Consider the following 17,637-nt stretch of genomic DNA (forward strand, 5'->3'; position numbering starts at 1 on the left):
TGTGATGGTCTTATCTACAACAAAGATTCAGTTTTCATCTGTATGCTGATGAGACACCCAAATCTATATATCCAGCCCTAATTTTTCTCCCAAATTCCTTTGTGGTATTTATAACTGCCTCTTAGACTCTCTCTTCCTCAACATTCCCATCTTTTCCCTATTCTCAAAGAAACCCCTCTCAATCTGTCCTTGAGAACGTTGCCCACAATAGCTGCAATAGGTACTTTACCCCTTTTTTCCTCTCATTTATTAATTCATTTTTTATATGGCTTCTGACTTCACCATTCAACCATAATGTCTTTCTTCAAAATCATTAATAATCTCCTCTTTGCCAACTCTAATAGCCTGTTCTCCATCCTCATCTGTGTTGGCCTCTCTTGCAACCTTTGCCCTCTCCATGGTACTCTTTTCTCTCTAGGTTTTCAGGGCACTCTATTCTGCTTCTCCTGCTTGGCTGATCAGTGCTCTGTCTTCTTGACTAGATCTTCTTCCAAGTCATACCTCCTAACTTTGGGTATCCCAAAGGGCTCTTTCCTTTAGAGTATTTCACTTAGTGATCTCATCAGCTCTTGTGATTTCAGTGATCATTTCAATGTAGTTGACTCTCTGAACTACTTGTCCAGCCTAACTTCTGTCTTTCCTCTCCAACTACCTTGTAGAGATCTCCCACTGGATGCCCTGTAGACTCTTAAACTCTACATCTTATTGGTCTTCTTATACCATAATCCCTTTTCCATACTTTATGATAGGGTGACATTTGTGTGTATACACAGCACTAGAGAGAGACAGAGACAGATGGACATTCAGTGGTTGTCTACATAGAGATGGTAATTGAGGAACTGAAGAGATCAGTCAGGGATCAGAATAGGGAGAGAAGAAAGAGGAAGGAGCACAAGAAAGAGCTTTTAGGCACATCTAATCTTTGGAGACTGATGGTAAACCAGTAAAGGAGGCTTGGATGGATTAGTCAGCAAAATTAAGAGTACCAACTGCAGACAGTAGTGTGGAAGTGTAGACACACAAACGCACACACACACTCATACATAATTCTGTCACTCTCACATCCACTTGCCCAAGCTACATAACAGAAAAGCCATATAGCCTTGTATCCTGTTACAATTCATTACCTGTAGCTACGAAAGTAGTATAGTTAGAAAAATTTAAAAATCTGGAGAAACTTTTATTCTTTGTGGTCAACTATTTTACAGTTTCTAAGGATTATCCACATTGGGGTTTATTGTGTCAAAAGTAAATTCTGTTTTTCATTTTTGTCTATATGTCCAAGTTGTACAACATAGTGCTTTCCACGTAGTAGCTGATTAATAGGTGCTAATTGAACTGGGGAGGGCTGCTTAAAGCCCCTTCTTTGGCAGATAAGGAAGAAGAGGCTTAGAAAGGTTTGAATGGCTTATTAAAGTGAACAGGTATTAAGTGGCAAAGCTAGGATTCCGAATCTGTGCCTTTGCCACCATAGCACAAATTCCTTATGTGTATACATACAGTAAGGGGAAATAGAGAGCTTAGGTCACTTTTTGCTGTTCATGCATACTACATGTGGGAAAGAACTGAGTGTGGAGGGGTGAATTCTTGTTTAGTTAAAGTTAGTGTGGCTTCCTCATTTTATTGTAAAATTTATGAATTCTTAGAGCATGATGCATATTCATATATAGTTATAAAATGGATTTCAGAATTAAATAGAAATGATTTTTTAATTATCTCTTATGGTGCACCTATTCACTAGCTCAAAATCATCGATAGTTTACTCTTTTGCAAGGTTGGTTTAAAAATATGGTCTGTATGTTTGTATTGTCCCTTCCTTCCTCCCTACCCTCACCCCTTCATGCCCCCCATGGTTTGAATTGACCTTTATCATAATAGAAACATCAAATGTTACTCAAATTGGAAACTGAAACAAAATTATAGCCTATTTAGTACAAAAGAGGGGACATTATTACCAGGTGTAGGGTGGAAGAATGGGAAATAGGAAGTAAGCTCATCTCCTCATGGACAGAATTCCTGAACTGTTTTCAGCATGAGCCTCTCCTGATTCCCCCCTACCCCCAAACTACCTTGTCCTTAACGACTTTGTACTGATTCTCTTGTTGCTGTGTATGCTTAGGTAAGTCTATCTTGGCTCCCCCATCCCGATGGGACTTCCTTGCAAGTAAGGATTATTCTGTCCTTTTTACTTGTATCCTCAGAGTCTAGCACAGTACCTGGCATCTGTAGACACTTAGCAGATGCTTGCTGATGGAGCAGTTTGAGGGATTCTTGAGTGGAGCCTGGATGTAGGGCTTAGAAAGAGGCATTTATAAAATCGGTGATGCCATCATATGGGACGACTTTCTTTAAAGTTTGAGTCATGCAGATAGCTGTGTCTGACAGCAGTGCATGAGTACATAACTTCAATGAATAGGGCACAATTCCATGTCATAGACCTCATCATGAGCAAAACTAAGCTAGAGTTTTTTGTGGGTAGGTGTAAAAAGCAGGACCCTGTCATTGTGCCACATGACATTTATGGAAATCCCTAACATTTTTTTTAAACTATGAAACAAAAAAAGAAGGCTTTTTTCACCCCCTTATTAAGATGCACATTCTGTTTGGCTAGTAACTGATGTTTTTGGAGGGGAGAGATCAAGCTGATAGGTTTTGTGTAGTTATTTTGTTTTTTGATTTCAAGAGGCAATGTCAAAGTTCGGCTTACTGCTGTTAGAATTACTGCTATTTCGTATATACTTTGTTTTAGAGTGATTCTGTTTTGAGTGATTCTACTGTATTTATAGCATTTTCTTTTTGGCTTTTAAAAATTTAAGGTAAAATTTAAGTGGTACCTACAGTTTCACTTTGAGGGTGCCATCATCAGCCTACACTTGCCTTCCCCATTACAGTGCGAACTCCTTGAGAGCAAGGATGTTTTTGCCTCTCTTTTTACCTCTTATCATTTAGCCCAGGGCCTGGTACGTAGTAGGTACTTAATGAATGCTTGTGGACGGGTGGAAGGAGTGTAAGTCTGCATTGCTAATGCGTTGCTTCCCTCTTGATTTAGACTCAGTGGTTTTAATCACATCTGTACAGACTGTCATCGATCCACCTCTGAGTTGCTTTTGCTTAGGAATTCCTTTTGGTCCTGTAGTGCTTCCTGTTTGGCTTCTCAAACATAGGCATCTCTCATGTATTCATATCCAGTTGTACTTACTGCCCAAAGCATGGAAAGCTAAAGCCTGTAAGTAATTTATTTCCAGTGTGTAGTGTAAACTGCTGCGCTGTATACACATTTTCTATTTATGTCAGGAAAGGGTTGCAAAAGGGTGCTTTAGAACCACCTTTTCAGCTCTAAATAGCTATTGTGTACATATGGTAAGGTGCTGCTGCTTAACAATTAGTAACTGCTTTGATGAAACCAAATTACATGTTTAAGTTCCCATCAGGAAGTCGCTTCACATATCTGTATTAATGTATTCAAGGCTCGAGAAGGAAAGTTAATTTTCCAGCTTAAATATTTAATTCAAGCTTAAAATTTAGTCTGTAATTAGAGCTCCCAAATGGCAAGAACACGGAGTATTTGTCCATTTTAATTAGATTGTTGTTTACCTATTAATTATATATCATATCTTGTCATATAGTTTTGATGGTAACAGATGGTGCTAGGAGTTAGTAAGGGTTTGAACAAAATAAGATTCCACATGATTTATTAAGTTTCACTTTATTAGTGAGTGGTCTGCTTTAGTCAGGTTATTCTGAATAAGAACTTTTAAACATTTCACTAATTTTAGTAATCATTCTTTTGGGGATTTTAGGAAATATTTAACTTTAAAATCTGAAGTTAATGATTTCTGTTTCAAAAGAAAATGAATTGCTTTTTAGATATTTTTTAGTTTCCCAGAGTTGCACAATGGTAAATTGTGTAATAGATGTTGAGGATGAGTAGATATAACTCATAATATAAAGGGACAATTAGACTTTTATTTAAATGGGTAAAAAATACTGACACAAGACAGTTCATGGATAGCAGTGCATTTGAGTGATAATGTGTATGTACACATATATAGTGAGTAATGATTTCAAAATTGCTTTTATATTGTATTACTTGAGAGGTAGCATGGTGCTTTATTTTGTAAGAACATATCTAGAGGAATTGTGAAGAAATTGAGAAAATGACCTTTTTAATGGAAATTGTGAGTGCATGTGCCCAATTTCTATAAATCCAGATTACAGAAATCTCTTACTTTTCAGTTACTCATATCATAACTTGAAGAATGCTTTAATTTTCTTTTGTGATTGATCTTTGGTAGGCTATAGCTCCTGATACCGTAGCTTGATGTTTCATGACTTCCTGTTCTCTATAAGCATTTAATGATTGATAACCAAACATTTCTTTGTGAATCTGCTCACTTACCCTGGGTGAAACCTTTTCCATAATGAAGTATCCCTTTGGCAGGGAAACATTTACCATTTAATTGTTCTATTTGCAAAGTTTGGGGTTTCTTAAATTATTTTTTCTTTACCCTGGGGTCATCTTTGGAAATCTAAATGCTAAGTAATATGTTGAAATGACTAAACTCTGTGAAGGTATAGTCAGCAATGTGCAATATTTTGAAAAATGTGAAAATGTAAAAATATCATTTTAAAATTATATTTTTCCTCACCAGTCCTAGAAAACTGTCTAGTATTGTTTATATGTCTGTTTTTGCTTTCTTTGTTCTTACTATTTTCAGTTCATACTATTTTCAGCCATTTAGTCAAGAATTTTATATAAACTCCCTTTCCTGTGTCTGATAGGTATTTTTTTTATCAGAAAAAGTTTAAAAATCCACTTAATAGTAATAAATCCCTTTTCAATATTAGGCAAAAAATATGTCACCTTATGAAGTATGTAGTGTATAAGTATATTGTTATCCCCAGTTTACAGAGAAGGAAGTTGAGAACTAGCCCCAAACAACTGATCCTAATGGATGTGAGAGCCGGAAGGCTCTTGTTTCCCCAGCGGAAACAAAATTCAAAACTAATATGAGCTAAGGAGATGGATTTACCTTTTTCTTAGCAAAGCCCTGAGCATGGCGTCAAAAATAATAATTCTCATTAGATAATGGATCTAAAATTAAGATAACATTTATATTATGTGTGTCCTGTCTTCCTCACTATGTTGTATGTGGCTTGAAGGTATATTTGTCTTATACATACATACAAGGTGTTCAGAAAGCCAAGAGCTCTTTGAGGCTATTTCACACGCAGAGAGCTTAGCTCACAATTTCATAATTTTGTGACATACTTTGAGAGAGAGAGATGACTGAACTTCCTGGCACATGATAGGTGCCTAACAGTGCTTCTTGACTTCAGCTTGCTGATTTGTTATCTTACTTTGTCGTTTAACATGCGTAAAGCTTTACTTTTGTACTGTGCCAATGTGCCCACTCTTCTAATCATCCCGGTTTTATCATGGCACATATGTCCAGTACAGATCATTTGGGTAGAGTAGTATGTTATTTATGCAGTATTTATAGCGTCCATGCATGATATGGAGCAGGGCTGGCAAGCACACTTGGGCCCATTACAGCCAACAAGACTCTGGAGGAGCCAGATTAAAATATAATGGGAAGTATTTTTAGAAAAAGAAATAAAAATACAGTACGATATAGATAATGTTAACATGTGGTTTTCTGAGTTAACACATGCCTCACGACAATCCTTTTTGTATGGTTTGGTGTCCCTTGTTTCTCTGAGTTTGATACCACTGCTGTAGATAGTGTTCTATGCAGATGTTTTTGACCTTGATGTTGCTTTATCAGCATGGTGACTGTGTCACAGAAGCAGTTTGGTTTGACCAGGAAAGAGAGCTAACTGACTTGTACTTTTGTTGTGGGGTGGTTTTTTTTTTTTTTTTTTTTTTTTTTGAGTCAGTGAGATTATTACCTTTTATAAAGAAATGTTCTTAAAAAACAAAGCTCAGATATCATGCTGTAACATAGAGCAGTACTTTTCAAAGCATGGTCCCAGAACCTAGTGAGTTCCTCAAGACCCTTTCGAGGTATCTTTGAGGTTAAAATGATTTTCACAGTGAACACTAACACATTTTAATTTCTAATATGATAAAAATCAACAAATGCAACCCACATAAACTAAAGCATTTTGAGAGGGGTCACTTTCGAGAGAGTGTAGGAGTCTTGAAACAAAGAAGTTTAAGATACTGGCATAGAGTGTTACATTTTACTTCTGCTGCCTGCCAGTGCTTTAAAAAGGAAGAATATCACAGGATAGGACTGGTTAAGACACATGTAGAATACAAACAGACAGTCTGCATTATCAGCGCCACTGCCCTTTATGAAAATATGGAACTCTGTGGTATTCTTTTGGCACAATTCATCAAACATGAACTGTACCAACCTGAATTTAAAATAGGGTAGAAGATAAATTGAGAAGCGTCATTCACTCTTGTTTTATGGATTTTTTTTTTTGAAAAAAAAATTGTAAGATACAACTGAGGCATTCTTTATGAAGAACTACTTGAGAAAAAAATAACTCAGTTAAAAAAGAACTTACAGTTCAATTTCTTTTTCCTCAGCAAATAACAATAGTCATGGAAAAAATATTGCTCCTTTTTATCAGTATTCTGTGATCACATGTATATTCAATTAAATTTCATTAGTAACAAATAAACAGCATATTTTGAGTTTTTCTTTAGGGTATGAGATATTGAAGAAACTTTGTCCTGTTGAATATTTTTCCTCCATAGCCCCAGGCAGGTTTTACAGCTCAAATATCACTTCTAATTTTATTTAAAGTACTGATCATGAGTTTATTTTACCTTTTTGAGGAAAATCAGAACATAATCACTGGCTGTATTTTTGGAAATAATTTTTATTTTTCTTACTTAATATTGTTTATTTATATCAATATGAGTTAATGTTGTACAGGAAAAGGAATTGATTGGATTTCTGTGTGGTAAGGCATTTGCAGTGAGGAACTTTATCTGAGTATTGATCATTATCTTCTCTGTATCTTAGTCTGTTGTTGCCTAGCACTGAGACATTAAGTGATATACTAAAGGTCCATGAAAATAAAAGTGACCTATGATTATGTGTAATATTTTGGGTCACAGATCTTTATTTTGCCAATAATCAGTAAACATTTATTAAGTGCCTACTCTGTACCCAACATTGTAGTGCTAGGGATACTAAGAAAGAAAAAGTCCTTGCTCTCAAGGAGTTTACAATGTAATTGGAGAAGACAGTGCACGAAAGGAAGCTGAAAAGAGGGGGCTGGGAAATGGATTATCATTTTATTATGGCCTTGTTATTATTTTTTGGTCATTTAAAAGAAACAAAGCTCAAATGTTACTCTATAATATAGAATAGCAGTTTTCAAAGTGTGGTCCAAAAATCTGCAGAGTGGTACCTATTTTGTGGGTATGACCTTCCAAGCCGAGCTACTGATGGAAAATGGAGATTTACCTGGAGAGTTCTGGGTCCTGGACAAAGGAAGGATTTGGGAGGAGTTGAGTGGCCAACCCTTCAATCAGAGGGGAGAGGCAGCTGAGGATGTTGAGCATGTACTGAGTGTCAAAGCTTCACGATGATGAGATTTTGGGTGATGTGTTTATCCTGTGGGCATTATAATATTCCTGGAGCCTCGACCAAGTAGTGGAACTGGTAGAAGATGGAGCTTGTTCAAGATAATATTTTGCATAATCTGTCCATTTTTAAGGATTATTTTTGAAATACGCATTTAAGAATTATATCGATTTCCACGCATAGATTGAAAATTTCAGACTTACGGTGATTTCTTTGTCTTTGGCATTTCTGTGTATGATAAAACCACACCTTAGATATTATCAGCACTTACTGAATGTAGGCCACTGAACACATTTATGTGAATGTAACAGAGTTGATAAGTACTCTCCCAATGATGCATCAGTTTACCTAGGTCTGTTGGAATAGTTTATAATTGTGAGAGGGAAAAAATACAATTGTCACTTATATCTGGTAATAGGGAAAAGAAATAGACTGATTAATCGAAATTCCAGATCATCCAAAATATTGTTATAGCTACTTATTCTAGTTTGTCCTTCGGCTGAATTTTAAATGAGAATGGCCTCAAAATGTAGTAAATAAATTTCATTTCATTTCTATTTCTGTTGTCATGAGATGAGAGATGATATTAAATAGTTTCAAATTTAAATTCAGTAATTAGCTTGGATAATACCTACATCAACAATATAAGGTTCCCAATAAAATTTTTCTAAGTACAACTGATAAATATATTCCTTTATTAGTTACTTAGAGGAGGAAATGTGCATTGTACGGAAAAGTTAAAAATTATTGGTGTAATCAGGAACCGAAGGAGTGTGTAGAAATTATTGAATAGGCTAATGTTGGGCACCTGGTTTTTTTTAAAAGTATTTAAGAAGAAGTACAAATTAGATCATCCTTAATACATTCTATTATAACAGCGAAGTTGGTATACTGTGACTGATTTCCTCTCACACAGTCAAACACAACGCAGACAACAGCAGCTTCTTGTGGAGGTTTCAGAAGTCATAATGTTTTCACAAAGGTAAAAATGAGGACGTGAAGCCAGCACAACTTGTAAAATTTTCCTTTCCCCTGATATTTGCAATCCATGTAATAGTTCAGGCAAATATTGAAGGATATCTTTCTGTACACTTCAGTTCCCTTTCCACATCTGACTATATCTTGAATAATGCTTTCTGCTTTATCTTCCTAATTCAAACTGCGAAAGCATGCCCTGTGACAATCCCATTCTGCTGAACCCCCTTCTCAGAGACCAGGATCCATTTCATGTGGCCTTCTTGCTATATTTGATATGGGACAGTCCACTTGCCATCCCCAGGCTTTTTCACGGACTGCCCCTCGGGTCTGATATCTATTCCCGACTCATTTGCACCTCACTTCAAAGTCGAGTTTCATCCACGTCTTCTTTGCGAAACCTTCCTTAAACCTTCTGCGGCTCCTAGGACCTCCTCCCTCCCTAGTTTTTAAAAATTTACTTTTCATATATTTTGTATTTGTCAATCTGTGTCTTTGGATGGATAGTAAATTTCACATCTAAGGCTGGAAGACCTCTGTTGTAGACCTGTTCCTGAAACATCTTGGCAGTGGTACATAGGATAAGTCACTTAAGCCTGAAGGTCCTCGGCAACTTCTTAAGGGGAAGAGTGGTTGGTTAAGGACTGAAATCAGCTTGTGACATATAGGTCATATTTAAGGTTTAATCAGTCAGTGAGTGTTTATCAAACTGTCTGAGGTGTGGGGCAGTGCACTAGAGCTGCACATGTACAATCATAAATACATACACACATGCACACGTATATAAACACACAAGTAAGAGCCATATAAGATGTAGGGCTATACAGGTACACACATGCATTTATTTTTAATCAGCTTGTGATATTAGCTCCCAAAATGTAGGGATTGTTTTATTCTTGACTTTGTGCTCCCAGGACCTAGCAAAGTGCCTGCTACATAAAAATGCTTGATAAATTCTTGTTGATATGTTGGTTAAAACCTTAAGTGTGGATGACCAAGCACAGCCATGCTGTATCCCTCATCTCTTTATGCCATAATGCAATTAATTCTCCTAGGCTTATCTTCTCTTTGTGCTATTTCTGTGTTTAAGTTAAATACATTTATTAAAGCACCTACTTTATGCAAATCATTTTTCTTCACTTTGGGTATACAGTTACAAAAATCATTCTCTGCCCTAAAGTAGATTACATTTTTTGTTGTTGTTTGTCTTCATTCTCCAAGAGGACCTTGACGTCAGGAAGATCTTGCCATGACTTGCAATGAATTGGATTGAAGTGAGGTAGGGCTGTGCGAGGTCACCAGCCTTTGTTTCTCCTCTGGAGCCATCTGGGTTCAGTGGCAAAATTTAGATCATAATGCGTGGAGATCTCCCCCCTCCAAGTTTGTTGGGTGGAGGTACAACATGTACACAGATAAATGCAGTGTTGTCCTTTGTCCTTCCTTCTTGAACAAGACCAATGAGATCATGAGGACAATGCCTTGACTTGCTTGTGAGTTGGATTTAACTGAGGCAGTCAGTCTCATTCTCTTCTCCTGAGTCATCAGAGTTCAGTGTCAAGACAAGTCAAGACAACTGACTATGGCCTGGGATGCTATGGGTGATCTTGGCCTTTCCAAAATAGTCTTTCCCAAATCTAAGTTTATCTAAGGCAATGCCCATTCTGTGATTAAGGGCCAAGTAAGAAGTTAGATAAAAGATGGGCCAATTTACCATTACACAAATATTTGTATGGAAGGGTTAGGCTTTCTGTGTTTGGCCAAAATAGAAAACTATTGCTATCTGCACTCATTCTAAGTCATCAAAAGCTAAACCATGAACCCTGGAGGCTTAGGCTGGGAACTTAATGGGAATTCAGTGAAAACCTGAGTGATTTGGGTTTTAAGGCTTAGTCAAGTAGCTCCATTTGAAACACAATGGGCTAAGGTGTAAACAAATTACAAAGTACTTTTAAAAAGGGAGAGCCTAACACCTGAATGAATCTGGATGGGGCTCTGGTACGAGGCCTCTGTTCAACTTCGTAAAGATCCATATTTTATCACTGTGAGTAGTATCACTGTTGGCATAGATAGATTATTGTTTCCTCTCTCTCTCTCTCTCTCTCTCTCTCTCTCTCTCTCTCTCTCTCTCTCTCTCTCTCTCTCTCTCTCTCTCTCTCATCCTCCTCCCTCTCCCCCTCCCTCTTTCTCCTCCTCTCCCCATCATCTGGGTGGCCTGCCTTCTTGAGATGAACTTCTCACTGTGTAGCTAGGCTCTGGCCTCTGAGCTTCATGAAACCTTTCCAACTTGGTGTATCTGCAGACTCAGGTCTGCCTGCATGCCATGAGGAGGCATATAAGTAGGACTTCTTTTAAAAGAGTCAAGCTGCTAAGACAGTGGCTTAATTTTAGTTTCATGAAGAGCGTGGTAAAGTATTGAAGTTCACTAAATAACAGAAATGCTGAGGACCCAGGGAACCATAGGTTATCTTCTTCCACATGAATTCTTCGGGCTCTAATAGCTATTTGTTACTGTTAAAATGCAATTAAAGGTGTTAATTTTAAGTTGTAAAGTCTATTGGGCTCTGCTCTCTATTGAGATTTCCCCTTTCCCTGGGATCCCGTGTTTCAATTAAAATAACCAGATCATATCAGAGGTTTGGGACAAGATTGTTTCTTATTAATTTGAGTGTTGATTTTGTTTTCTTTTCTGAAAATGACACCTTTTATTAACACATTGCTGCATAAAATTTTAGCAGAATAAGAATAGTTGCAAAGCAATCTAACATGGCCTGTACTTCAGAGATCAGACTAGAACTGTTTGTGGGAAATGTGCTCACTGTCACTCTGGCCCCAGATCACCATCAGGACTTTAAAATGCATGGGCAGCAGGGTTCCAACCGTACCAAAATGCTCGACAGGTTCATACAGAGGCTAGAACTGTTGGCCTTGGAGTCAGGAGAGCTGAAATCTAATCCCAAATGAGATACAAGGCACTAAACCTCTCTTCCTCAGTTTCTTTATCTGTCAAATGGGGGAAATAATGTGTGTACCACTTGTTTCTTGGTGTTGGTGTCCAGGGAAGTGTTTTATAAGTTTAAAGCTCCATGTAAATATGGGTGGTGATGGTTGTTCCCCATTTGTCTCCACTGTCTTGCACAGTGTCTTGCATATAGTAAGTACCTAATAAACATTTGTTGGATTGGGCTGTTATCGTTATGTTGGAGGTTGTAATGATCACGTGGGGGTTTCCAGTATTGCCCCCATAAACCACTGATGTAGCATTTGGGGGGGGGGTGTATTCCTGTGCATAGAGTTCTGCTAAACGGAAAATTTGTTTTAAATGGAGAAGCTGTTTCTCTAGCTATCTTAATACCTTGATTTCAGTCTGTTTCATCTAGTTTTGTTCAAGAAGAGAAAACTACTTACTATTATCTGTAAAATTACTCTTTCACACAGGTATCAAGATATATACTAAGCCTTCAGGTTAAATAGTTCTGTGGGTTGTTATTGTGGTTTTTAAAGAATTTTTTAAAGTCTCATAAGTGCCAATTTTTTATAATATTACAAATTGCTTAAAATATTTTCCCTATAATTATCCGTGATGTGATAATTCAACAAGCATTTATTAAGTGCCTTATATGTGCAGGGAACTGAGGATATACAAAGACAAAACAGTGAAAACCATTGCTGTTTTCATGGAACTAGAATAGCTCACGTCTCTTTTAAAATTTACAGATGACTTTTCTTATATCATACATTTGTTGTTGTATCTTTACATCTATTGACAAATGCCATGACCTTCAGGCTACCTATACTTTATCTCTCCATATTACTAATGTATATAAGACAATTGGTCAGTAGAGATTGTTTAACTTGTACTCTTCTGAATTTTATTAGAAGAAAACATAAATAACCCATTTTCCTAAGGACCTGATTGGAGGATGGAGTGAGGAGTTCTTCCCACAGCCTTCATTTAAAGAGAGCATTGTGGCCATCCATCTTTTCCTTTCTCACCTTTTGGATCTGCTCCTGTGCTGGGTACCTTCTGTTTCCCCCTACCTGGCCTTTGGCTTTTTTTTTTTTTTTTGTATTATCTTCTTCCACTAGATTGTAACCTTGAGGACAGGACTGTCCTTTTCTTAAAAGTATCTCCAGTGCTTAGCACAGTAATGGCAAATAATAGGTGTTTAATAATTGTTAATTGACTGATTGATTGACTCAGCCTAGGACAAATATTGAAGTACAGTCAGATTCCTCTAGCATTTAAAGCCACTCACAATGTGGCTCCAGTTTATCCTTCTAGGCTGATGACATATTATTTTCCCTACCCTACTTTTTGTCACTGGCACATTGAGCTGGCTCTTCCTCCTCATTGGTGATAGTCCCTTTCGCAGTTCCAGGCCCTTAAACAGGCATTAACATCATACCTGTTCCTCATGGTCTCCTTTTCTACCTCTGCTTCTTGGCACTTCTATCTGGTTTTCCAAGGTTCAGCTCAAATGTCACCTCCTAGACAAAGGCTTTCCACATTTCTTCAGTTATGAGTATTCTTTTTTTCTTCACTCATGGAAACTGTTTCCCTAAAGTAGAAGGTAAGCCCTTTGAGGGCAGAGGCTGGTTCATTTTTGCCCTTCCTGTGCCTGAAATAGTGCCCAACACATAATAGGTAGTTAACAAATGCTGATTGAATTGAACTGAAGTATAATTGAACAAATATGGGTCAAGAAATAATTGAGATGGGAGATTCCTCTGGAAAGATTTCATGGAGATGGTAAAGTACCGATTTGGAACCAAAGAAGCTTTAACTTAAAAGTTTTTCTCATCTGCGAAGGTATGAGTTCTATCTTTAGACTCACCCAATCCCAGGTTCTTCATAAAGTCTCACAAAAGCCAGCATGAAGCAGTTATTATCTGTTCTGTACCATTCATTCAAATGCAGTGAACCCTTGATTATATATTTTGAGTTCATGAGAGTAATGAGTAAGAAAATGATAAGTAAAGCTTGATGAAACTTTGAAGATAGAGAAAAGCCAGATGGAGATTAGGAGGTAGTGACTTCTTGCCTCCATTGTTTTGTGGGGTAGCCATGTTAGAGACAATTAAACTACTGTCCTTCTCCCTTCCAGGATTGTATTTACTTATAACAGTTATTCCTCAAGACCTCTTTTTGACCAAGTTAGTGGCTACTTAAGAGTAAGGTATATTTTAAATGGATGTTGAAGACGTAAGGATCAGTAGTTGGAGTAGCAGAATGATTAGGTGTGGAACAGTATTGACTCACTATATTAATTGTTGATATATGTTTCATTATCATATGCAATATTATTTAAATATTTTATTACTGCTTAGCCATTGACAGTTGTCTTAACTCATCAACTAGCCAATGAGTAATTATCTTTTTCCCCACCTAGCAGTAGAGGCAGCAAGGTAGCCCAGTGAACAGAGTGCTGGATCTGAAGTCAGGAAACCACATCACACTGATGCTTGCTAGCTGTGTGCCTCCATTTCCTCAAATGAAAAGGGGTGTGTGTGTGTAATAATAGCACTGACCACCAAGGGTTTTTGTAAAGATCAAAGGAAATAATATTTGCAAAACATGTAACCCAGTGCTGGCACATAGAGTGTGCTCAGTAAATGCTTGTTCTCCCTTCCCCAGCTCTACTATAAGCGCTTGGAAAAGCCAGAACCATTTCTGTCTTACTTTTTGGTATTGTATGAAGAACATAATAATTTCCACATTGTAAACTTTCCATGAACACTTGAAAATTTGATTTATGGGAAGGGGGATATAGCTTAATAAAGGGGAGAAAATATTGTGGTAAAATAGATGTTGCACTGGACCAACAGTCAGAAGATAGGATTCTCATCCCAGCCCTCCTCCTAACTCACTGTGGTTCTGGTAATCTTTGTAGCCTTTAGTTTTCTCATCTGCAAAATGAGAGTTTTTGATAAGGTGTAATCTATAAGGTCCCTTTCCCTCCAAAATATCACATGATAATTTATAAGAAAGAACGACATGTGGACATTGCTGACTGGATGTAAGACCGGCAGTCTTGGTGTAGTAAGTAAATGCAAGCATTTAGCTAAGGCACATATGCTGAGTTCTTCCACAGATACATTTCTAAGTAGAATAAACAGGAGATGTTATACCCTCTCCCCCTGCCAACTTAACAGATTGTTTTGAGGATATAGTTTTACCTTTCAAAGCAATAACTGTTTTTGTGGTCAAACATTATTTAATAAACATAATTGCATACAAATTAACTGATAAAAGATAAAATAGTAAAATATATTGACATACATTTAGCCGTAAACTTCATCGTCAAAAATATGTGATATGTGCTCTTTCTGCTATGGTCACTTCGCTTAAATAGTTTGGAACTAAATTCACAACATTTAGACACATTCTTTATCATGAAACCTTACTTGTTAGATATTAAGACTATCTTTGACATTCCATTTTTCCAGGTCTTGCCTTTATTATATTCCATAGGTTTTTAGCAAAATTTAAGCAGAGTTGTAAGGTCCTTGAAGAACGTTTATTTCCATCTAGTAGGTAAATTCCTCAAGCTTTTGTAACATGTGGCATGGTACAATGTTGTGTTGGGATAATCTATCTTCATTTAGAAATTCTTATAATTCTGGAAAAATTCTCAGAACATCTATGTGTTTATCAGTGTTTATCATTTCCTTATTAGGAACATGACTTACAAGCCTAGTGCAAATAAAAAATCACCCCAACGGTGTGTGTGTGTATTTATGGTCTCATGAAGATGCCAAATCTCTTAACCTCTCCTGGACTTTTGATGATGATTTTTAGTATAGCTTTGAATGAAAAAAGTATGTTTTACCAGTAAAATTGATGCTTTTTCTATTTTTAAAACTTTAGTCTTTGTATTCTTTCCTGTGACTTTTTTTTTCTTCATAGCCAGGCACTGTGCTAAGTGCTGAGCATACAAATAAGAAAAAAAAGATTTTCTTGTCCCCAGGTACCTTATACTCTAATGAGAGAAGACAGTACACAAAAGTACACTAAAAATCTAAAAGGTGGGAAGAGGATATTTGGCACAAGGGTGTGATTGCAGAGCTGAAACCAAGCAGAGCAGTTAGTGAAAAATGAAGATTCTAGCATGAAATTTCTGAACACAATACAAAGAAGGGAGGCTTTAGGAGCAACTGATTGCTCTGCCTGCCAGTCAGAGGGCACCCCCTGCCATTTCCACTCTCTCACTTAATTTCAATCTCTCCCTCTCTACTGGCTCATTTCCTACTGCCTACAAACATGCCCATGACTGTCCATCATCCCTGCCACTATCATCCTCTATGTCTTCTGCCTGTGGTAGCTAAACTCCACAAAAAGGTGATCTGTGATAGGTGCCTCCACCATCCTCCCACTCCCTTCTTAACCACTTCCAATCTGACTTCCAACCTTATTCCACCAAAACTGCTCTCTCCAAAATTACCGGTTATCTCTTAGTTGCCAAATCCATTGGCTTCTTCTCAGTGCTCATTCTCCTTATCTCATTGTTGATCCCTCTGTCCTCCAGGATATTCTCTTTGCTTGGTTTTCCTTTTCAGTTTCTCACCATTCCTATCTCCTTGGCTAGGAGCTCTCCACATTACAGCCTTCAAACATAGGTGTCCTTCAGGGTTCTGCCCTGGGTCTTTTTTTTTTCTTCCCTCTATACTGCTTCATTTTTGTGATTTCATCAGCTCCCATGGATTTAATTACCATCTTTATGCCAGTAATTCTCAAATCTATCTTTGCTGCCCCAGCATCTCTGCCGATCTTGAAACTTGCATCTCCAACTGCCTTGTAGACATCTTAAGCTTAGTATGTCCAAAACAGAATTAATTTTCTTTCCCCCTAAACTTTCCCTCCCTCCTATCTTACCTGTCTTTATAGAGGGCCGCACCATCCTCAAGTCTATCAGGTTAACAACCTAAGAGACATCGTGGATTCCTCATTGTATCTCACCCCTAATATTCAATCTTTTGTCAAGGCCTGTCCATTTCACCTATGCAGCATCTCTCAGATACACTCCCTTCTTTTCTGACACTGCTGTCCCATTGGTGCAGGCCCTCATCACCTTACACCTCGATTTTTGCAGGAGCCTGCTGCTAGAGTATCCTCCCTCAAATCTCTCCCCATTCCAGTCTGTCCTACATTTAGCCACTGAAGTGATTTTCCTAAGATGCAAGTCTAATCGTGAAGCAGGGCTGATTGTGCCAACTGAGAGAAACGAGGAGTAGTGTGTTGGTAGGCAGTTAACTAGCATTTATTAAGTGCCAACTGCATGCTAAGTACTGTGCTAAGCAAAAGGCAGTCACTGCTTTCAAATTTTTTTCAGCATGAGGGAGACAACATGCAAATAATTTTTCAGGTGAGATATATGCAAGATAAGTTGGAGATAATTGCAGAAGCAAGGCACTAGACAGCTTCTTGAAGCTGGGACTCTTAGCTGAGGGCTAAAATAAGCAAGGGAAACTAAGATGCGAAGATGAGGGACAGAGTTTCATGCCCAACTTCACATGGTGGAGTCTCTTGAGAGGAATAGCGGGGAGGCCACTGTTACCTGAGAACTTCATGGGCAGAGGAGGTGTAAGACCAGAAAGACAGGGAGAGACCAGGCTATGGAGGATTTTAAAAGCTAAAGAGAATATTGGATTGTGGAAGCAATAGGAGCCACCAGAGTAGGTTGAATAGGGAGTGATGTGCCAACTGAAGGATTCTGAATTGGAGTGGGAAGAGGCCTGAGCCCAGCTTATTGACCTGAAGTGATGGGGGCCTTCAACAGGGTGAGGACGGTGCCATCAGAAGGAAAAGGGATATTCAAGTGATATTGCAAAGGTATCAGTGGCAGGACTTGGTAACTGTTTGGATATGGAAGGGTCAGAGAAAGTGAAGAGAATTGGGAGCCCAGGTAACGGGGAGGATGGTGACTCCCAAGGGTGTACTAGAACCACTTTGAACCTCCAGCTATTGTTAACTTTTCAGTGTGAGCATTTACACCTGGAAAACTGGCAAGTATTCTCCATCTGGGCTTGGTTTATTGTTTTCTCGATAGTCTAGAGGCATCTTGGTGACACAGGCTAAAATACTAGCTCTGGT

General features: G+C 37.9%; 1 protein-coding gene across 2 annotated transcripts in view; it reads left to right on the forward strand.

Annotated features, from left to right (window-relative positions):
• Positions 1 to 17,637, forward strand: part of TBC1D5 (TBC1 domain family member 5) — a 636,101-nt gene that overhangs the window by 193,860 nt on the left and 424,604 nt on the right. The gene's annotated exons all lie outside the window — the stretch shown is intronic.

This window comes from Notamacropus eugenii, chromosome 3 (genome assembly GCF_028372415.1).
Source record: "Notamacropus eugenii isolate mMacEug1 chromosome 3, mMacEug1.pri_v2, whole genome shotgun sequence".
In the NCBI taxonomy this organism is placed as follows: Eukaryota; Metazoa; Chordata; class Mammalia; order Diprotodontia; family Macropodidae; genus Notamacropus; species Notamacropus eugenii.